The sequence below is a fragment of the Mytilus trossulus genome, unplaced genomic scaffold, assembly GCF_036588685.1.
Source record: "Mytilus trossulus isolate FHL-02 unplaced genomic scaffold, PNRI_Mtr1.1.1.hap1 h1tg000373l__unscaffolded, whole genome shotgun sequence".
NCBI classification, from domain to species: Eukaryota; Metazoa; Mollusca; class Bivalvia; order Mytilida; family Mytilidae; genus Mytilus; species Mytilus trossulus.
This window is the reverse complement of record NW_026963340.1, coordinates 4,085,515-4,110,778: the sequence shown is the minus strand read 5'-3', so window position 1 is coordinate 4,110,778 and position 25,264 is coordinate 4,085,515. Positions and strand designations below refer to the sequence as shown.

Below are 25,264 nucleotides of genomic sequence, written 5' to 3'. Positions count from 1 at the left end.
TTTGGTGTACACTTTTGAAAATATTACCAAGAATGCATTAGAATCTCAAACGGCATATTAAATGATAATATATGATTTGCTATGTTTAACCTCAAATAATTCTTATTTGAAAACGTATTCTGGAATGTAATGTCAATGAAAGGTACCTATCTAGTTTAAATAATATAAAAAAGAGATGTGGTATGATTGCCAATAACACTGTCCACAAGAGACCAAAATGACACAGACATTAACAACAATAGGTCACCGTAAGGCCTTCAACAATGAGCAAGGCCCATACCACATAGTGTATTTTAAAGCGACACATCGACAGATTTAACTATTTGGACAGCAGCGTTAATGCTGCAATTGATTGTACTAATCTTTTTCAATACCATTTATTGAATTAAATCATATTAAGATTGTATAAAATAACAACATGCGAAATATGCAAAACCGATTGAATTTCAACCTATTAAGTCGAAAAAACGTTGTTGCTGGTCAGTTTGAACAAAGGTTCCGTACTTAAGGACCGTACTTTGACCTATAATGGTTTACTTTAACAAATTTTAACATGGATGGAGAGTTGTGTCTCATTGGCACTCATACTACATCTTCTTATATACATTGACAACGCCATGAAAACAAAATTTTATTAAAAGAAAACAGCAGTAAACGAAACACAATATTTAAAGACTAGCGGTGATATCAAGTGCTCTGGAAGTGTAAGAACATTCAGCACAAATAGTGCTCACCGTCGGGTTGTGAATGTAAGAACATTATCGGAAGATAACATTCGAAAAAAAAACTACTTGTATTTGTTTTCATCCTTTTATCTAGTTACAAAGTACCTAATGTAAAAATGCTGATCTTTATTAGTCTATTAACTTTGTTTATACCTTTTGTATACACATCTATTGTTTGTTACATGTACTGTTCTACATTTATTCTTTTTTGTGTTGATGTTTACTGTCTCATCAACGTATCGTTTATATAATGTTAATGAATTATCCTAAATAAGTCAAATTTACCTGATCCAAATGGGGGAAGATCTTTTGAAAATGGACCATTTTCTTTGTAAAATGTATAGGTCCCATCACCGTCTCTATCATTTGCACCAGTCCATAAAGTATTTTCATTGGCTGTAAAAAGAATTAAATGTAAAATTAAAAAATCAGTAGAATAAAAATACAGTATGAACATAAATATCAACTCAAATGAATAAAAAAAAAGACCTTACAACTTGAAACAATTCATTACTTAGCGAAACTGATTAGAAACAACTCCCGTATTATTGGCCAGAATTGTTCAAAGAAACAAGATAAAGTGATACTGTTGAGGTTTATGGGAACGAAAAGAATAAGTTCAAACGATGTACACTGTTATGGTGCGTAACCGTATTGGTACAAATCTAACAAAAACTGTTTGCTTTTATAAGAATTAGTTTTGTAAATATAGAAAATATATTATATAAAATGAACATTGTAAATGTGATTTTTATTCATCATTGACTAAGTTAAATGTGTTTATAAAATCGCCTTCGTAGCTCACGAGTATAACCGGTTTTTGACATCCGGGTGAAAATACACTATTGTTTCTACGTCATGTTTAATGTAGAGAACAACGTACCGAATCTACATAATCAAAGATTAATTATTTTTTTGAGTGAGTTTATTAAAGCAAGAAAGTGTTTTTTTTGTTCGCTGCTCTTTCCTTTAGTTTTCTATCTAACATTTTGTTCGCTGCTCTTTCCTTTATTTATCTATCCAACAATGTACCTCAAATACTTGGAAGCAAGTCTTGTAAAATGACTATTTCGTATCTCTGCAACTTCCTACTCGAAACTATCATTGAGTACCCATGTTCGAAATTGGCCGTTTCAAAATCTTAAGCATCATGGGTAAGTTCATTGTTCGTACTCCAAAGTGAAAACAACGTTACGTCATTGGTTAACTTTCCATTGTTTATAACGTTTCAAATCAATCAAAACGCTTTGGTGTACGCTTTTGAAAATATTACCCAGGATGCATTATATTCTGAAACGGATAATTATTTCGTACCTGATAGGTAAATAAATGTAAATTTTTGCTTATCATATACATTTTTAAATTAATGACATTGTGTACGAACATCGTTAATTGGCGAAAACTGAAAAAGGGAAGGATTGTCCATTCTACCCAATTGTAAGGTTTGAAATGCTTTTATATTTAATGTTTTAATACTGTTACATTTATCGAAATATATTTGAGATCATTTTGATTTGAAATAAAAATATATATTTAACACAGATGAAATACTTCTAAGCACTATAACATTTCTAAAGAGTTATAATTGGTTGAATTAGGCAATACATAGAAACTTGGATATTTCTTCATCTAAACAAAATTATTGTATATTCTCAACTTACGATGAATAAATTCCTGGAAAACATAACTGGCTTCTTGTTCCGTGTTCGGTCTCCACATGTAGGCACCTGGTGTACTGGCACAAATCGACTGCAATTTAGTAAGATTACATTCATATTCTTTTTTGTTGAATACCAAGTTTTGTTGATTTCGTGGGAACAGACGAACCACGAAATTAAATATTTAACCAATGACACATTTTTAATAGACTTTATGATGACGTCAGCAAAAACACCAAATTCAGTATCCACGAACATGTTAGTTTTCCTGTATCCACAACAATAAACGAATATACAGTAGATAATATATTTTTTTAAGCTGAGGTTAGAGGGTCAATACTAGCCAGCGTGAAACCCAGACATTATAGTTAAAAGTTAAAGCATTATACTTTATATTTGTTTTTGATTTTTTTGTTTTTGGTAAATAGACAGTTTTTTTTCATCTACATATGACTCCCATATCGTGATAGCTGTAGACTTTTATCATATTACCGACTTTTAACTCCCGGTTTATATTTTTCCGACAGGTTTCAACTGTTTTGGGATACCCTTGTACAAATAATAATCGGTGCAATTTTTGGGGAAAGTTTACTGTTTTCCGCGTATTAAGTCATGAAGAGAAAGCATTTATCATAAAACTTTCCCTCAAAATTGTGCAGATTGATAACTTTGTTCTTTCTTGACAGAGTACCAGAATGTTCTTACACAGAGAAGGTAACCTATAGAAAGACAATAACAATCAAAACCAAGGAGTAAACCAAAGACCATTTACATCAACAGTTATAGATAATAATTAAGAAACAACACCAACTCGTCTTAAAACCGAAACTGAAATCAGGTGCTCCGGAAGGGTAAGCATTTCCTGCACCGTATGCCGGAGTTTAAAGTCGGTAATATGCAAATGGTCTTTTTGCAGTCAGTAAACCATCAAAAACCATTGAGCATTTTATTGTACTATTATTCTATAATCAAAATATCATTTTGGACTCAGATTAAATGGTTTCTGATTTCGGCTTCGTTCAACATCACGAAAAGCGTCACATATCTATGATGAGTTTATTCACAAATTGTATAACTGTATAAATTAAACATAGAAACAACACCAATACCATGATAATTAAAAACTGATAAAATCGGGTTTGAAAGTCGTCATTTTTCGTATCATAAATCTGGTTATCTTTCGTTATACTTATAATGCAATGATAACGTAGTAAATTACCCAATTCAGGGAATAAAACAGACTTCTATAGTCTCACTTGATAAAAAACAACAAAGATACCTTTATTGTAATCTCTTATTAGTTTTATTTTCTGCCTACAGATAAATAGTGATTTATAAACAGTCTCACCCGAGCTTCCTCCCACGGTATTCTGTCACCATACAAATAACAACTAGTACTACTGTTTTCGTTTGGTAACAGCCTGTAACCCTCTGGGCAAGTTTCTGGAACACATTGCGGTTTTAAAACTGAAAAACCCATATGGATTGAATTTAATCCAAAGTTGCAATTAAAACACAAAAAGAAAAAGCGATGGCATATAGAAAATAACGTAATGAATGATCACCATAATCAAATACATAACGCCATTATAACATTAACGGTACAAATATATTTGCACCAGATTCGCAATTCGATAGTTAATGTCTCGTCAGAGATGTTCAATTCAAATAAAGACAACAGTAGTATACAACTATAAATGAAAACATAAACCTTTTTTAAACATGAAGAGATGTGAACCAAAAAAAGGGGAAAAGAAAGTATAACCAAAGCCGGACAAAGAACTGGAGCTTTGGTAAATATATGCATTCATTGTGAATAATACGAATATACATGATGTATGTATATAGAAGATACAGTTATTTCTTTGATAAGGAAGATTTGGAATGATTGCAAATGAAACAACTCTTCAAAATAAACCACATTGTTGTGTATGAACATTTTTATATTACACAGCTTTTAATTATAGCAAAAAAATAACATTGAACATAGGGAAGAAAAAGAAAAAAAAGAAAAAAGAACAAAAGAATTATAAACAACAAAAAAGAATAGAAGAACAAAAGAAAAACGAAAAGGAAAAAAAAGAAGAAAGGCCTATACTTACATTACAAGTAAATATCAAATTCATTTTAAAAGGGAACGTACTGTGTAAAGTGCACAATTATAAAATGTGTTACTGTAAATTTAGAAATAAGTAAGTGTATACATTTTTATGATTGTATTATTTTAGACTAAATGTTCGTTGACATGTATTATCGTGGTTTTTCGTAAGTCTGTATTCAATCTTATATAAGATCGGTCATTCTTTGAAATTTTGATTGAGTAGTATTCAACGCATAATAATGATTTTCAGAGTATGTTAAAACTACATGTACAGCTGACGTAATGCATTTTTTCTTTATTTATTGTTTATGGATAGTCGTTTTTTATTGAAAGTAAGTCGACATTCATTTATGAATATAAAAATGATTGCAAAATAATCACATGTAAACATATAAACGTGCTTACCAAGTGTGGACTATGCAGACGTAAAGCCAAAACATAAAGAAAATCAGAAAAAAAAATCTGAAAATTGTAACAAAAAAATATTCAAGGACACAGCTGAAACAACTTTCATTTATTTCTTTTTCTTTGACTGGAACATCACAAATGTGATATTATAAGTATAAACATGTCATACTTAGATGTTTTGTTTTTGTTGAGCACAAAATATTTCAGGAAAGGGAATGAATAACTGTTCCATGTTTCTTTTTCCCCAAAAAATAACTATCTCTGTCTTTTAAATTCTTTGCATGCCATTCGATGCTTAATTTATTTGTTTACTTACATTTGCAACACGGTCGTTCATTGCAGCATTTTCCGGTATACGTCCATTCAGACCCGAATGTCTGATTACATGGAACACCTTTTTTTCCACAGGTACCATTGGAGGCGTTGCATATTCCAGAAAGAACTGAATTGTACAGTAATCCGATACACTATAGCATGATTTACTTTGATATATACATTAACATTACACAGTAGGAATATAGATATAAAGTATTTTTTTATTTCTCAAATTCATTAACCATGTTGAATATAGGACACAAAGAAGAATTTTGTTAATTCTTAGAAAACATGTACATTTATATTGTAGTTGCGTTATGATTTCTCATAAATAGAATTTACTAAATTTGCTCGAGATGCTTGGTACACTGCTTAGAAGGTTTACAAATCGTTCTTCCTAAATGCAGATGTTTTTATTGTTCTTATGTCAACCTAGGAAAGTAGTGTTGGACAGTTTTGCACAGCTCTGTAGCTCACCAAAGTACTGATATTATCGTAATAACTGGACGGGATTAACTCCAAATTACTATAAAAACAAATGGTTGATAATTGTGGTGACACGATTGAATAATTGTAACATAAAAAGGTTATAATAGTTATCAAAAGTACCAGGATTATAATTTCATACGCCAGACGCGCGTTTCGTCTACATAAGACTCATCAGTGACGCTCAGAACATAATAGTTTGTCTCATTTGAATCTCGTATGCAGAACGTTTGATCAGAGTGAAATGATCGTTACTTTTTATATTATGAGAAAGTCTAGCAGGTTAATCTTTAATCTTATCTACATTATTTTAAAGACAAAGAATACTTACTGCTGCCATTTGACACACCAATTGTGCAAAAGATAAAAACAATCAAACAACAATACTTCATCATAATTCTGAAATGAAAACTCGTCTATATCAATCTTATATTCCGAGTAATTTAGAAATAAACTAATTATCGGTACAGGATTGCAGTTTATATTTGCATCAGACGCGCGTTTCGTCTACGGATATGGCATTATGAAGAAAGAACCGTTAACTTGTAGTAAGTGCAGTGAGCATGTAAGCATAAAATGCTATATTTTGATGGCTGATTTCAAGTTCCAAAAACATGTAACAGTTGTTAAACCAAATTTCTTATTTACCAATAGAAGAGTTTGGATGATGCATGCAAGCACTTTTAGCTTGTAAGTATTAAAGTGGTTTACAGGTTTTTTTCAAAGTATTTTGGTAGCGAGTATCATTTTTCATGTGTTAAAATCGGAAGTGGGTAATCAAACTGTCAAAAATAAAAGTTTTCGAAGTTATTTGTGTTAGGGATTCGTTTTGATTTTTTGGTTTCAAATTTTATTCTTTGTGTTTTCTATTTTAAATGCCATTGCTGTAAGAATTACAGTGACTGTCATATTTATCAAAAACGTGTTTGAAATTCAACATTTTATATTCAGACCAGTTTAAGGTTAAAGAAACAGCCGAAAATTTACCAATTTGGTACGACTTCTTGTTAAATAAAACGTAATTACTTGTCTCTTATAATCTAATATGAAGAAAAGTTTGTGTTGTGCAATATCAACATATAAACTTCAGAGAAGCTGTTCTGTAACAGAAATATAACAGAACCCGAATAGTGCTTGACAATGGACTAGCTAGTTCAGAATATATATTTGTTACTAGGCAGTAAACAACAAAGCCATATGTCGTAGGCTAACGTAGCTGATTTTATATTTCAGTACTCTTAAATATGACTTAATCATCGCTTTAAAACGACTTTTCATCGCTAGTAAAGTTTGTATTTTTATTCTTACACACTTGACGTTTTGCTGACTGAAATTTGTCTGATGGAATAATCTGTTAAAGTGAAACCTGTTTAAACCGAAACTGTTCGTAATTTAAGATTTTGTTCGGTTTTGGCCGATGGTCGGTTTTATCAGATTCACAACGCGGTGTTTGGTTTATACTGCAGGTTTTAGGTTTAAACATGATTCGGTTTAACCAGTTTCCCCTTTATTACCTTTCATGATCAAATTGTATTGAAAAAAATAAATAACTTGAATATTGTTTGTACGAAAATAATTGAAAACTTACCGCAATGTGAAATAGCAGAGTCGGAGATAGAAAGATGATTTTTGAAATACAGTAGCTACTTAAATAGTAAGTTAAATAAAATTGCGTGGTGAATAATCTGCGTGGTTTAAAACATCGATTAGTTACACATGTTGTTTTCTGTCTCAATACTGAATGAATAAGCAAATATTGTTAAACGTGTTACTAGCTTTAACTGTCACCAAAATATTTTCTATTACTTATGGATATTGTTATTTAATCAGAAAATAGTAAATGACCACATTATTGATATTCATGTCAACACCGAAGTGTTGACTACTGGGCTGGTGATACCCTCGGGGACGAAACGTCCACCAGCAGTGGCATCGACCCAGTGGTGTAAATAGTTATCAAAGGTACCAGGATTATAATTATAGTCATTTATAGTCAAGAAATCTATACATTTTTGTTTCAATGTGTGTCAGACCAAAAAGATTAAAACTAAATTCTGTCGAGGATATATCTTAATACCAAAGATGTCTGATGCTGTGTTCCGTACTTTCTTGATCAATATTATACATTTGTTCCCCGTGTCTTTTGAAATTTTTGTTTGATTTTACGTCGGAAAAAAAAATGAATGAATATGATAAATACTTATAATGATTTTTGATATGATCGCTATTGAAAAAAAAGTTTAAGACGTTATGTACCTTAAACGCGCGTAACGCGTCCCAATGAAGTCCCAACGTTTCAGAGGGGAATATGATATTCAGAGGTAAAGCAACATGAAGTTTTGTTCAATGAAATTTCGAAAAATCTCAACCAATCAAAAGTTGACTAAACTTTTAATATATATAGTGAAATAAAATAACTTATTCGAACATTGATATGACAGTTGATTTACAGAAGTTTTTAAAAGGTGGTACCTAACACTACAGGGAGATAACTTTGTAAATTCAGTTAAACGTTTTAATTACGGTGTGTTGTAAAAGAAATATCAAGCTTCTCAATGATCAAAACTGATGGTTGTCAAATTGCTATATAACCAGTGAAATTTTCTGACAAAACGGTTGGTTAAAAATTTTTGAAACTTTTATATTTTTGTACAAGGATCAAAGTAAGTACTTTGGCAAAATTTTATGAAAATTAAACGAGCCAAATTAATTTTAGTGAAAGTGTTGGGTACCACCTTAATACATTTTTAATTAAAAAAAATGTCTGATATATACGGTTTACGAATATAGTTATCAAAGGTACCAGGATTATAATTTTTTACGCCAGACGCGCGTTTCGTCTACATAAGACTCATCAGTGACGCTCCTATCGAAATAGTTATAAGGGCGTTTTTCAATAAAAACGTATTTTCTTGTCCCAGCCACTTTAAAAAAATTGTGTTTGATCTTTGCAAGTAATTTTTTGTGTAGTCAGTACATTGAATTAGATTTAACATTTTTAAGGAAAGAAACAGTAAATTGTTAGAGGGATTGATAAGATATTTACTCTTGAATGGTCCAAAACAACCAAAATGGCATGTCCCTTAATCGCCTGTTCAACTTTCATACTCTAAAATATCGTAAAAAAATGAAGAAATAAATGTTTTTTTTACTTTACATAAGTTCTTTAATAATTCAAAAGTATGTTCAGAGCCAACACATTTTAATAAACAGCTTTCAATATAGGTTTTTTAATTTCAGAAGGTGTGTCCCTCACAAAATGTCCACTACGAAACGAAGTCATTAAAATTTGCCAATAAACAGTTTTACAAAATCAATGTGATTTTTGTTTGCAAGAGATATAAACATGAGGGTTTTACAAAAGAAGTCATGCTTTTATAACGGCAATTAAATTGTTGGTAAGAAAAATGAGCACATTAAATTGACCAGAGTGATACCGTATTTTTGTTATTGTCCACTACGAAACGGGTCAAATCTCCTGCAGAATCTGGTTTTAAAATTATGAAAAAAATATCAGTGTACAGCTTGATAAATGCTTTGATGAATACAATCAGTCTTGTTACTATTGCAATATAGGGATTATGGGAAAAAAATTAAAACATGCGAATACGTCCCTTACGAAACGGTCCCCTACGAAACAAGTATGAGAGAAAAACGTTTCGTAGTGGACACTACCACTACCATGCAGTTTTTTTTAATCTTTTTTCAATTATATTCGTGCAAAACAAATAACAAGGGTTAGTTTCATGTAATTTTTATTATTTTTTTATTAACATATAATAGGGTTGATGTCAACTACGAAACTTTTTGTCCACTACGAAACGGTTTTGTCCACTACGAAACGCATCGAAATGTCCACTACGTAACATGAGTTGAACCTTCATATGTGAAGTACTGTCTAATCTTTATCGATAAAAATGGTTTTCCAATTCAGAAAAAAATTATATGTTTCTAGTATTTGAAGTAATCAAACTAAAATGTCTATAGGAAACATTTAAAATTGCAAAAAATATGTGTGTTTAGAAGAAGTTTCGTAGGGGACAACTGTCCCCTACGAAACAGTTCACAAATTATGAAAATAATATCATTTTAAAGAATATTTAAGATTGCACTTTTTGTTTACAAACAGGTCTATTATAGAGGTATTCAAAATAACTCTTGAAATTGAATTTTAGACCAAGTTGATTTTCCATTTTTTTTAGGTCTGAAAAACACGCTTTTATTGAAAAACGCCTATAAACCAAACAAATACAAAGTTTAAGAGCATTGAGGATCCAAAATTCCAAAAAGTATTACGAAAACTGTAATATTTTATTTCGTCGTTTGTCTATTATGTTATTGTGATATTATTTAGAAGCTATTCTAATATATATTCAGTTATGATAGGAAATTAAAGTACTTTGATTATACATGTAAAATTGGGAATGGAAATGGGGAATGTGTCAAAGAGACAACAACCCGACCAAATAAAAAACCACAGCAGAAGGTCACCAACAGGTCTTCAATGTAACGAGAAATTCCAGCACCCGGAGGCGTCCTTCAGCTGGCCCCTAAACAAATATGTACTAGTTCAGTGATAATGAAAGCCATACTAATTTCCAAATTGTACACAAGAAACTAAAATTAAAATAATACAAGACTAACAAAGACCAGAGGCTCCTGACTTGGGACAGGCGCAAAAATGCGGCGGGGTTAAACATGTTTTTGAGATCTCAACCCTCCCCCTATACCAATGTAGAAAAGTAAACGCATTACAATACGCACATTAAAATTCAGTTCAAGAGAAGCCCGAGTCTGATGTCAGAAGATGCAACCAAAGAAAATAAACAAAATGACAATAATACATATATAACAACAGACTACTAGCAGTTAACTGACATGCCAGCTCCAGACTTCAATTAAGCTGACTGAAAGATTATGATTTCATCATATGAACATCAGGCACAATCCTAGCTCATTATACAATAATAATTAGCGACAGTCTTTATATTTCTTTGTTCATATAATTGATTATGCAAGTTATGTACGTCTTGATAATGTACGTGTAACATCTTTCTGACTTCGTCGTCAATATATTAGTTTTGATAAAGTAAGCAGAAATTTACATATAACTTTTAAAGTAAACTAGACATATAAATAATATCAATTTATAGGTGTCGGTTAGTTCCCTAAGCTCTTATTTTCATAGTATATACCTTTCTATACACTATCCAACTCAGCATATATTGGAAACTTGAGTAATCCTGTAATCAGTCTATTGATATGTTTTTGCTGACTAGGTGTAGCTCATTTACGTAGTTTTGTAAATCTACTCACTGTTATCATTGTAAGATATTGACTACCGAATGAAAAGATTGTAGTTGCTGGTGTAAGTATTTTTATTAATACATTGTATAAAGCTGTGTTTTACTATACATGATAAATTTTAGAACATATAGATAGTTTGCTGTGGCTGATCCAAAAAGAGAGTGGTGGAAAACACATTTTTTTTTTTTTTTTTATTAGAGTCGGAGATAGAAAGATGATTTTTGAAATACAGTGGCTACTTAAATAGTGAGTTAAATAAAATTGCGTGGTGAATAATCTGCGTGGTTTAAAACATCGATTAGTTACACATGTTGTTTTCTGTCTCAATACTGAATGAATAAGCAAATATTGTTAAACGTGTTACTAGCTTTAACTGTCACCAAAATATTTTCTATTACTTATGGATATTGTTATTTAATCAGAAAATAGTAAATGACCACATTATTGATATTCATGTCAACACCGAAGTGTTGACCACTGGGCTGGTGATACCCTCGGGGACGAAACGTCCACCAGCAGTGGCATCGACCCAGTGGTGTAAATAGTTATCAAAGGTACCAGGATTATAATTATAGTCATTTATAGTCAAGAAATCTATACATTTTTGTTTCAATGTGTGTCAGACCAAAAAGATTAAAACTAAATTCTGTCGAGGATATATCTTAATACCAAAGATGTCTGATGCTGTGTTCCGTACTTTCTTGATCAATATTATACATTTGTTCCCCGTGTCTTTTGAAATTTTTGTTTGATTTTACGTCGGGAAAAAAAATGAATGAATATGATAAATACTTATAATGATTTTTGATATGATCGCTATTGAAAAAAAAGTTTAAGACGTTCTGTACCTTAAACGCGCGTAACGCGTCCCAATGAAGTCCCAACGTTTCAGAGGGGAATATGATATTCAGAGGTAAAGCAACATGAAGTTTTGTTCAATGAAATTTCGAAAAATCTCAACCAATCAAAAGTTGACTAAACTTTTAATATATATAGTGAAATAAAATAACTTATTCGAACATTGATATGACAGTTGATTTACATAAGTTTTTAAAAGGTGGTACCTAACACTACAGGGAGATAACTTTGTAAATTCAGTTAAACGTTTTAATTACGGTGTGTTGTAAAAGAAATATCAAGCTTCTCAATGATCAAAACTGATGGTTGTCAAATTGCTATATAACCAGTGAAATTTTCTGACAAAACGGTTGGTTAAAAATTTTTGAAACTTTTATATTTTTGTACAAGGATCAAAGTAAGTACTTTGGCAAAATTTTATGAAAATTAAACGAGCCAAATTAATTTTAGTGAAAGTGTTGGGTACCACCTTAATACATTTTTGATTAAAAAAAAATGTCTGATATATACGGTTTACGAATATAGTTATCAAAGGTACCAGGATTATAATTTTTTACGCCAGACGCGCGTTTCGTCTACATAAGACTCATCAGTGACGCTCCTATCGAAATAGTTATAAGGGCGTTTTTCAATAAAAACGTATTTTCTTGTCCCAGCCACTTTAAAAAAATTGTGTTTGATCTTTGCAAGTAATTTTTTGTGTAGTCAGTACATTGAATTAGATTTAACATTTTTAAGGAAAAAAACAGTAAATTGTTAGAGGGATTGATAAGATATTTACTCTTGAATGGTCCAAAACAACCAAAATGGCATGTCCCTTAATCGCCTGTTCAACTTTCATACTCTAAAATATCGTAAAAAAATGAAGAAATAAATGTTTTTTTTTACTTTACATAAGTTCTTTAATAATTCAAAAGTATGTTCAGAGCCAACATATTTTAATAAACAGCTTTCAATATAGGTTTTTTAATTTCAGAAGGTGTGTCCCTCACAAAATGTCCACTACGAAACGAAGTCATTAAAATTTGCCAATAAACAGTTTTACAAAATCAATGTGATTTTTGTTTGCAAGAGATATAAACATTAGGGTCTTACAAAAGAAGTCATGCTTTTATAACGGCAATTAAATTGTTGGTAAGAAAAATTGAGCACATCAAATTGACCAGAGTGATACCGTATTTTTGTTATTGTCCACTACGAAACGGGTCAAATCTCCTGCAGAATCTGGTTTTAAAATTATGAAAAAAATATCAGTGTACAGCTTGATAAATGCTTTGATGAAAACAATCAGTCTTGTTACTATTGCAATATAGGGATTATGGGAAAAAAATAAAACATGCGAATACGTCCCTTACGAAACGGTCCCCTACGAAACAAGTATGAGAGAAAAACGTTTCGTAGTGGACACTACCACTACCATGCAGTTTTTTTTAATCTTTTTTCAATTATATTCGTGCAAAACAAATAACAAGGGTTAGTTTCATGCAATTTTTATTATTTTTTTATTAACATATAATAGGGTTTATGTCAACTACGAAACTTTTTGTCCACTACGAAACGGTTTTGTCCACTACGAAACGCATCGAAATGTCCACTACGTAACATGAGTTGAACCTTCATATGTGAAGTACTGTCTAATCTTTATCGATAAAAATGGTTTTCCAATTCAGAAAAAAATTATATGTTTCTAGTATTTGAAGTAAACAAACTAAAATGTCTATAGGAAACATTTAAAATTGCAAAAAATATGTGTGTTTAGAAGAAGTTTCGTAGGGGACAACTGTCCCCTACGAAACAGTTCACAAATTATGAAAATAATATCATTTTAAAGAATATTTAAGATTGCACTTTTTGTTTACAAACAGGTCTATTATAGAGGTATTCAAAATAACTCTTGAAATTGAATTTTAGACAAGTTGATTTTCCATTTTTTTTAGGTCTGAAAAACACGCTTTTATTGAAAAACGCCCATGAACCAAACAAATACAAAGTTTAAGAGCATTGAGGATCCAAAATTCCAAAAAGTATTACGAAAACTGTAATATTTTATTTCGTCGTTTGTCTATTATGTTATTGTGATATTATTTAGAAGCTATTCTAATATATATTCAGTTATGATAGGAAATTAAAGTACTTTGATTATACATGTAAAATTGGGAATGGAAATGGGGAATGTGTCAAAGAGACAACAACCCGACCAAATAAAAAACCACAGCAGAAGGTCACCAACAGGTCTTCAATGTAACGAGAAATTCCAGCACCCGGAGGCGTCCTTCAGCTGGCCCCTAAACAAATATGTACTAGTTCAGTGATAATGAAAGCCATACTAATTTCCAAATTGTACACAAGAAACTAAAATTAAAATAATACAAGACTAACAAAGGCCAGAGGCTCCTGACTTGGGACAGGCGCAAAAATGCGGCGGGGTTAAACATGTTTTTGAGATCTCAACCCTCCCCCTATACCAATGTAGAAAAGTAAACGCATTACAATACGCACATTAAAATTCAGTTCAAGAGAAGCCCGAGTCTGATGTCAGAAGATGCAACCAAAGAAAATAAACAAAATGACAATAATACATATATAACAACAGACTACTAGCAGTTAACTGACATGCCAGCTCCAGACTTCAATTAAGCTGACTGAAAGATTATGATTTCATCATATGAACATCAGGCACAATCCTAGCTCATTATACAATAATAATTAGCGACAGTCTTTATATTTCTTTGTTCATATAATTGATTATGCAAGTTATGTACGTCTTGAGAATGTACGTGTAACATCTTTCTGACTTCGTCGTCAATATATTAGTTTTGATAAAGTAAGCAGAAATTTACATATAACTTTTAAAGTAAACTAGACATATAAATAATATCAATTTATAGGTGTCGGTTAGTTCCCTAAGCTCTTATTTTCATAGTATATACCTTTCTATACACTATCCAACTTAGCATATATTGAAAACTTGAGTAATCCTGTAATCAGTCTATTGATATGTTTTTGCTGACTAGGTGTAGCTCATTTACGTAGTTTTGTAAATCTACTCACTGTTATCATTGTAAGATATTGACTACCGAATGAAAAGATTGTAGTTGCTGGTGTAAGTATTTTTATTAATACATTGTATAAAGCTGTGTTTTACTATACATGATAAATTTTAGAACATATAGATAGTTTGCTGTGGCTGATCCAAAAAGTGAGTGGTGGAAAACACATTTTTTTGGGGGTGGGGTGGGGGGGGGGGGGGGGTTGATCAATGCAATGAATAAGTACATGCAGTTGAACCCCTCCCCCTTTTTTTGGTTGAAACACCTTTTAAAAAAGGATGGATCTTACCTTGATATGTACCCGTAGGTGGTCTAATGGATAGCTTACGTGCATGAAATATCTGCCACTGGACATAAAGCAACCAATTATCAAACAATTCATGACGAAATAGATCAAATTGCTCTAATTTCTATTCACAAGGTTTCATGGTTCTTTTTTTTTTGGGGGGGGGGTACAAAGTTATTACATGGAAGATAAATGATAACAATATCAGATGGCATTGTACTCTAAGCAAGCTAATAAGAACTATATTTGTTACTCTTTATTTGAATGAAAGAAACTTTTAATTGTCAAATGCATGTTAAGATCCTGAGATAATTAGATTAAATAGTGGGATGTTTAGAAATTAATTTGAAAACTATTTACATACTATTTAGTTTAATTTAGAATACAATTTTTTTTCTTCTTCAAAATAGCCAGTAGCAATTTTTATTTCAATATCTTAATTACGAAACAATTAAACTTACTATTGTGGTCATTCATGCGTAGTTACTTAGTACACGAAAAAGTATGTACTATGAAAGTTAGAAGACAAATTCAAGCAATTTGATTGGACGAGAAGTATGGGCTAAATTGCATTAGTTATTATTATTTACATTTTCGTCATCTGCTTGGTATCGTCTATTCTAGACGATCCGGTACATCTTACATTTCCTTGTTGGTATCACTTTGTTGGATTAGTATTAAGACAATGCTAAGATATAGGAATAGTTGGTGTGAGTGCCAATGAGACAACTCTCCATCCAAATAACAATTTAAAAAAAGTGAACCATTATAGGTCAATGTACGGCCTTCAACACGTAACCTAGGCTCACACCGAACAACAAGCTATAAAGGGCTTTACCAAAATTACTAGTGAAAAACTATTCAAACAAGAAAACCGACGGTCTAATCTACATAAAAAAAAGAAACGAGAAATACGTATAAATTACATAAATAAACGACAACTACCTACTGTACATCACATTCCTGACTTAGGACAGTTGCTTTAATTTGCAGTGGGATTAAACGTTTTAATGGATCCAAGCCCTCTTCTTTTTTTCTGAAACAATAGTTTCAGATGTAAATATAAAATCTGTTTTCAGTCTTGTATCACCATCACTGTTGATCTGATGTACACAATCTGTCGTAGAGTTTTCACTGGTTCAGACGTACTTATAATATAATTGTTTAATATGTGACTGCATCCATCATGAGCTGATTGGCCATTATAAAAAAGTGTGTCAGAAATCATATTGGATATTCTTCCTCAGTCATAATAACCATCCATTAATACCGAACGGGACAAAGTTTGTTATTTATTATTTATAGCTGTTGATGTAATTTTCCTTTATCTTGATGCATCATTTTCTTTGTTAAAACGCTAAACAAAAAGATATGAGAGCTTCATTAGTTGTACAGAGCTTAGATAGTTGAATGGTCTAGCGCGTTGTGCATAGTGAAGGGCGATTCGGTGCCATAATATATCAGTGGCGTGAGTTAAAGAAAGGGCCAGAGAAGAATAAATATATTTCGTGTAAGGTATAGTAAGAGAATGATAGAACAGAAACTATGGAATTTCATTTCTATATACGTATACTATTTCTGTACATTGATGTCACATTTGGATAGATTCAAATATAAAAGCTTATTATGCATCATTTTCCTTCTTAATATAATTGATTATGCAAGTTATATATTTCTTGATGTTGTATGTGTAACATCTTTCTCACTTCGTATCAATATATATATATATATAATTATATCGTCAGCGGAATTTTACATTTCTCTATCGGACTACAGTTGCATTGCCGACAACTGATTATTAAATAAATATGTTTAATTCCGATGCAAAGACAAAATAAGTGAATCAATTTTAAAGCCAAAGTATGCAATCTATAATGACCTGACAACAGTATTGTAACTTAATCCCTTCTTGATAAGTTTGTTTAAAGCTTTTGAGCTAAATACTGACTTTGTTGTGCTTTGTAAAGAATTTTATGATAACAGATTGGATGTGAAATACCTGAACGTATAAGATGTCTGCATGTTGAGTTATATTTACGACTGATATTCTTGTACCGATGACAAAATTTTGTAAATGCTTTGACTAGTTTGTGATATCGAAAACCCTGGTGTAATAATTTTTCAGTAATGCATAAATTTCTCTCGCTGAAATTTTAAACGTTGTTACACACACTAGCGAATCGTACACGTTGAGATATATGAACACTGTAAGATGGTATCAAGGGAAATTCACCATCTAAAAATGGATAAGTAGAGATAGGAAATAAAAGACCATCTTTTTTATCATAACCTATTGTATTAAAAGTTCCGTTAATGATATAGATATCAAGATAAAGGAAAGGGCAGTGGTCTATGGAACGCCAACACTGTCTTGTTATGACCATTTTCATTATATGATGTGCATTTACCTTTATATGATGTGCTTTTATCTTAATATGATGTGCACTTGTCATTATATGATGTGCAAACACCTTTATATGATGTGCAAATATCCTTATATGATGTGCAAATATCCTTATATGATGTGCAAATATCCTTATATGATGTGCAAACATCATTATAGTATGTGCAAACATACTTATATGATGTGCAAATATACTCATATGATGTGCAAATATATGATGTGCAAATATACTTATATGATGTGCAAACATTTTAATATGATGTGCAAACATTCTTATATGATTTGCAAACATTATTACATGATGTGCAAATGTACTTATATTATGTGCAAAGATCCTTATATGATGTGCAAATATACTTATATGATGTGCAAAGATCCTTATATGGTGTGTACATATCCTTATATGATGTGCAGTTTCCCTTAGATTACGTGCAAACATCTTTATATGATGTGGTTGTGTCATTATATTATGTGGTTGTGTCATTATATTATGTGCTTGTTATCTTATATTATGTGGTTAGGTTTACTTCATTATATGATGTCGAAACGTCATTATATGATGTGCTTTCATCGTCGTTATGGTCAATGAACATGATTACGATTAGAATGATTACTGTCTACGTCATAACTGATTCCGATCTGCTTCTGTAAACTATTAACCCGGCTCATATATGTGTATATCGCTAGCGATAGTGCAATTTATAGGGAAAATGAGACAATGCAATTTAACAAATTCAACGTTTCAAACATTTCGGTTGAAGATTAAAATCAGTTAATACAGGAGCTAGTTGAAGAAATCTCCGCCTGTGGAGAAAATGATAACACATAAGAGCCTTTTATTACTTGCTATTCGGTTTAAGCATAGGCTCCGTGTTGAAGGTCGTACTATGACCTATAATTGTTTCCTTTTACAAATTATGAATTGGATGGAGAGTTGTCTCAGTGGCTCTCATACCACATCTGCTTATTTCGAATCATTGCAAAATACACCATTGAAATCACAGGATTTTACGTAGACGATACAGTTATTGAGTTAAAAGGGGGGACACTGAAAATCACACTTTGCCCTACTTTTTCCAATTAAGGGTATTTAATATTTTTATTTTCCAACCGAGATGAATGGGTGACGCCCGTCTTTTGCATTTTGATCCTCTTTTTCGTCTCTTTAAAAAAAAAAGAATAAAAAGCATTAACTTTGTCATTACTGTGTCCACCTTATTACTGTGTCATCACTGATTGTTTCAACACTTGCCCACTCGCTAGCGTCTCCTTGTATCATCGGTACAGCGGATATAGGTACTAACCAAGGGGTCGTGATCGATTTTTCGTCTGACACGGTACGACAATCTTTGTTTTGTTTACATTATATCAATGTGTACTTTAATCAAAACATATTTGTTGTTTTAAGAAATGATTTGGTCGTAGGTTGGTGATTAGAGAAGTCTCACTATTTGCCCAAAACAAGAATCCTTACTAAAAACATGTGCAAATACTTGTCAAAGAAGTTGTCGCTCGTCTCCTCCGATATGATTCTATATTCATTGCAACTCTTTTTCTGATAGAAGGCCACTGTTTGTGCGTAATAAGTATAGCTGTTTCAAAAATTGGCATTGAAATATTTTGTACATATGTTATTTTTCGATATTTTATTCTGACAAGAAGCGTTGTGTATAGCTGACCAGATTTATCCTTCTGTACGGTGCATAGTTTAATGAATGTACGGTATATAGTTTTTCATGCTTCGAAGTACCTACAAAGCTATATCCGCTGTACCGATGATACACGATAGTAATTATAAATCGGAATACTTTGCTTGCTTGTGACAATGGTGTTCGACAAGGAGAAAACTTATCACCTTTCCTATTTTATTTACTTTTGATTGACTAAAATAATTTCTTAGTGACTAGACATGTTCCATGACTTAACAGAACTATACCAGAAGATCTGGAAAGAGAATTAGAAATATATCTTAAGTGTTTTGTTATATTGTTTGCCGATGACACGGTGTTGTTGGCTGAAACAGCACAGGACCTGCATACTCAACTCAATGCTTTCCATGATTATTGTAAGGCTTGGCACTTGAAAGGAAAGTTGTCATAATTAAAGTTTTAGTGAGGGTTTTTTTTGGACGGAAGACAAAAATCTCCGATTTTCTTACAATGATACTAACATTGAGATGATAAAACAATATAACTATTTGGGAATTGTTGTTATTAAAACGGGAAATTTCAATATGACAAAAAACATTTATCGATAAGGCTTTAAGCCATGTACGAAAACTTGAAAACAGGAAGGATGTATAAAATTTCTGTAAAATGTCAACTTCAGCTTGTTCGTTTATAAAAAAAATATATAAACACGTGCGTTTGTCCTCCAGCTGGATTAGTAATTTTGAAACCTCTCTCTCTTGTTTTGTAAATACTGTAAATAGTTATTATTTCTATCTCTGTATACTGATGTCATACATTGACATTGCTATTATATAGATTTAGAGGCCATAAGTATACCGGTATGGATGATTGATTGACTGTTATTTAGCGCCACTTTTAACACTTTCATGCTACTTCGTGGCGGTGAGTTTATATTGGTGGAGAAAGCAGAAGTGCCCGGAGAGACCCCCTGACCTTCTTTTGGAAAGCATACGATTCTGGTCAATTAAGATTGGAATCGAGCTTACCTGCCACGTGCGGGGTTTGAAATCGCTCACCTAAGTGTTGACATGCTAGTGATACAGCAGTTCGACTACTTATAAAAAAGAAGAAGTGGTATGACTGCTAAAGAGACAACTCTCCACAAGAGGTCAAAATGACACAGAAATTAACAAGTATAGGTCACCGTACCGGATACAACAATGATCAAAGCCCATATCGTATATTCAGCTATAAATGGCCACGAAATGACAATGTAACCACTCGATCACCGAGCGCCCATCACTTTCACCCGAAATGGATTAAAGGAGATATGGAATGAACCTGAACTCGGTGTATTACATTAACGTGCAGCTTTTTATCATGTTTTTGTGCATATATTTCACAGTTTCAACTATAGATGATTATGGGTGGATTATTGAGGTCCAGCAGAAAATTGATATCTGCATATTCGTACAAGAACATGTTAATGTGGTATGAATATTAACCCTGTTTTGTACTAGACCGACACCCTGAGCCGGATTTTTTAACATGCTAGTTCAAAAGGTAGCATTCCGAAGGAAGACATGTAAATCACCTTACCCGGACACATTTTTCTGATTCCGAGCCGACCAGCTTTTGCTCTTAATCCTTAATCCCGCGTGCTTATATAATTAGCTGGGAAGCAGCATGTAAATAAGAATTTTAAAGTCTTTGGTTTTAACCCGGCCGGGGTTCGAACCCACGACCTCTCTCACTCAAGGCGAACATGCTACGACGAACGTACCACCACTAGACATGCAGTAACCCGCAATATATAAAAGGTTTCGTGGGAAGCCGCTAATATACTAGTATTCACCTCTAGACTCAATTAAACAGGGCTAACTTACCGACCATTGATATTTTCATGTGAGGGTGGGGGGGGGGGGGGGGGCAAATTGTTTTGTAAATGTTGGATTCTAAATTTTTTGAAAGAGATTTGATCTATTTCAGAAGGGAAGCGAACTAGTTTGTTTCTATTTAAAATGAGAAAAAAAAAAACAATGATAAAACTTTAAAAAAAAAATAAACCATGTGTTTTTTTTGTTTTTTTTTTAATTTCGAAAAAGGAAATACACGTGCTCCTTCCCTCAAATTAGAGTCGGTGTCCAACACATTTATTTATTAATATATAATGTACAGATCATCTGTTGCAGCTTTGGATACAAGGATCTGACAACACGTCATTTTATTTTCTGTCCTGGTATATATTACATCAGCCAATGACATTTCAGCCTTCAAATTTTTGAAGGTGTGTATCAATCCAACAAAACCAGAGAATTGAGCTTTTTTAATTTGGTGTCTTAATGACTTAAAACACTGCATTTATTTATTTTTTACTGAGACCTGTTGTTCTCTTACATATAGAGAGTGGTGTTTTGAATTTTTCAAAGTGAAGATTTACGGCAGCGGCTTTTTAATATTTTGCGTTTATCCTGGAAACCTAATAGATTAAAAAAAAAAAAATAGTGCAATGTGTCTGAATATACTCTATAGTAAAGGTACTTTTTGGGTAGTTTTGGCTTTTCAGAGTATTGTTGTTTTATTGGCTATTATCTTGATAACTAATAATAGAGAAACCTTTTCTTGCAAGGTATAGACAAGAACATATATAATCAAAGTACTCAAGTATGAAAATTGTTTGCGACTTCAGGGAACTAGTTTCTTCTTATGATGCACTGTTATACCACTGTCCCAGGGTTAGGGGAGGGTTGGGATCCCGCTAACATGTTGAACCCCGCAACATTATTTATGTATGTGCCTGTCCCAAGTCAGGAGCCTGTAATTCAGTGGTTGTCGTTTGTTTTTGTGTTACATATTTGTTTTTCGTTCATTTTGTTTTTACATAAATAAGGCCGTTAGTTTTCTCGTTTGAATTGTTTTACATTTTCTTATCGGGGCCTTTTATAGCTGACTATGCGGTATGGGCTTTGCTCATTGTTGAAGGCCGTACGGTGACCTATAGTTGTTAATGTTTGTGTCATTTTGGTCTTTTGTGGATAGTTTGGCAATCATACCACATCTTCTTTTTTATATTAGTTTGGATTTGCCTTAGTGGTTTCATTAATATTTACTACACCTTCATTCAATAATAGCATCGGATGAAAAATTCTCTGCTAGAAGAAATTGTTGAAACTAAATTTTCAGGTTTTAACAATTCAGATGAGCGAAACGAGGCGTAAAGATTGATGCCTACGGTTGACGAAGAATTCGCCATAACATTATACCGCTGCAAATGTATAACTATATAAAATTGAATGCCACTTTTCCTATCCCCACTTTTTTTTGGTTACAAATGACCGGTTCCTTATATGAGCCATTACTCTATCAGAGTCCGATTTATTCCCAATTGTTTGTTTCTATCTTAAGAATATATAAAGAGAAACTCGAACATCTAACATGATCAGAAAGGCAATATTTACATAAATGAAAATACTAAACTTCGTGTATTATCTTCTAATAGAAAAATTGCTAACGTTAGGTATACCGAAATTGACAAATATAATGCCTTCCCTCGTTAAAACGATCATATAGCATGACATAAAAGAATTATTTATTCAATTCAATAACCTTAACCGCATTGTAGACTCCGTATGTTTATTATTAAAGATTTGCGATTTAAACAAAACTTTGCAATTCATATATATTTTTACAATTTTCCTACAATATCAGATGTGATTTTTTTGCATCTTAAAACGAGATACTAACATGCCAAGGTTTATCTCAAGTCTAAACCATTTTCCAAACGGTAGCAACAGATTTGATCCTAATAAGGAGTAACGGTTACTCCGCAGAAGCAGATCGGAATCAGTTATGACGTAGACAGTAATAATTCTAATCGCAATCATGTTCATTGACCATAACGACGATGAAAGCACATCATATAATGACGTTTCGACATCATATAATTAAGTAAACCTAACCACATAATATAAGATTACAAGCACATAATATAATGACACAACCACATCATATAAAGATGTTTGCACGTAATATAAGGGAAACTGCACATCATATAATGATATGTACACATCATATAAATATATTTGCACAGCATATTAGTATATTTGCACATCATATAAGGATCTTTCAACATAATATAAGTATATTTACACATCATATAAGGATCTTTCAACATAATATAAGTATACTTTCACATCACATAAGAATGTTTGCACATCATAGAAGTACATTTGCACATCATATAAGTATATTTTCACATCATATAAGTATATATGTGCATCATATAAGTATGTTTGCACATCATATAATGATGTTTGCACATAATATAATGATGTTTGCACATCATATAATGATGTTTGCACATCATATAATGATGTTTGCTCATCATATAATGATGTTTGCACATCATATAAGGATATTTGCACACCATATGATGACAAGTGCACATCATATAAAGGTAAATGCACATCATATAAAGGTAAATTCACAACATATAATGAAAAATGGGCATAATAAGACAGTGTTGGCGTTCCATAGTGGTCGTTGTTAGTATTAGCCTTATTTAAAATTAGTTCATCGGGATAACTTTCTTAAGTACACATAATGAAATCGTCATTATTGAGAGCCAATTCATAATCTAAATATCTGAAAGTAATATTATTATTTGTTTTTGTTCTGCAATGTTAATGTGGTAAACAGAATCGCCATTCCACAAACTATGAACGGCAATCGTACAGACTATGCCAGTTATTCTTTTTGTTGTTTAACATTTGATATCGCTTGACCACACTAAGACATCGACTCAATCGACTGACCATTCCAATCAAAGCCCACACCACTGCTTGGTCTAGGGATGTCTCAATCGACTGACCATTCCAATCAAAGCCCACACCACTGCTTGGTCTACGGAGGATAGGCTCATTCTAAATTTATTTTGGATAAGGAAATTAAAGACTGCGAAACCAAAAGGACAATGAAAAGGTGAAGTTCTAATTTGTGAGTTCTGTTCAAATATCCAACCTTGTGATACCCGAAAATGCGTTTTATTTTCAGATATAAATGTTGCCAAAGTTAACAGTCGAATACCAGGTGATGTCAATAGCAGAAATTCGTTCTTTTGTCTGATTAGCAAACGTATGCAAAGTATTTAGTAATTATAAGTTCAATAAAACTGCTATCTAACTATGATTCTAGGCACTAGATTGATATTTCTGAAGAAAACAAAACCCAAATAAAAACATGTGTTTCCTCTCATAGTATAGCTTCTAAAAGTTATCTTATCTGCATTAAACATAAACCCGTAGTTCATCTTAAGTGTTAAATTTGATGCATATAAATCTTATAATTTTATTTTTCACTCAACAATATCACAATACAATATCCCGTTACTGCATAGAGTCGTTGACCTCTAAGTTCAAATTATGTACAACTGTTGGACACACAATTGGTAATGTTCATTCTTCGCATGTTTTAAGTACAGCTCTTTATTACAACCAGGCAGAGTGCCATATACATGATATACATGAGGGATTCCAGATTTTATCTATAATTGGTCTAGGTGAAGCAATAAATGAATACTGCTAAAAAAAAATATTTAGTGGTAAAATATGAGTGGTTAAAATGATAACGAACATCCTATTTTTTGGTTCATAAGCGTTGTAAAATCTTTCAAAAATCAGCTTAATCACCACAATTCAGAGCCTGATTATGAATAGAATCATGCATTTTTCATTAATGTTCATATGTTACTTTGATACAACTTGGTTTAAGCTACATTTTCATGAAGATTGCATGTCAACCAAATTTGCAAATTTAAACAAAAAAAAATGCAGTAAAAAAACATATTTTCAACTTTTTGAAAAAGGGATTTGAGAAATTTTCTCTGTTTTTATTTCAGAAAAGAACTGTAGTTATGTAGGTTGGATACTTCTTTACCAAATTAAATTAAAACAAATTGTTGGATTTTGTATAGTTCTATCACCATAGCAACCGATTTTTTCCTTGGAAACGGAGTGTTTAATTTCAGAATATTGCAG

At 32.0% G+C, this 25,264-nt stretch overlaps 1 long non-coding RNA gene across 1 annotated transcript; it reads right to left on the bottom strand.

The window, feature by feature from the left end:
- Nucleotides 1-1,016: 1,016 nt before the first annotated feature.
- Nucleotides 1,017-3,844, bottom strand: LOC134701929 (uncharacterized). The gene is made up of 3 exons (XR_010104261.1): nt 3,732-3,844; nt 2,387-2,474; nt 1,017-1,121 (listed from the first exon to the last, which is right to left on the bottom strand). It is a non-coding gene; the product is annotated as an uncharacterized LOC134701929 (long non-coding RNA).
- Nucleotides 3,845-25,264: the final 21,420 nt, after the last annotated feature.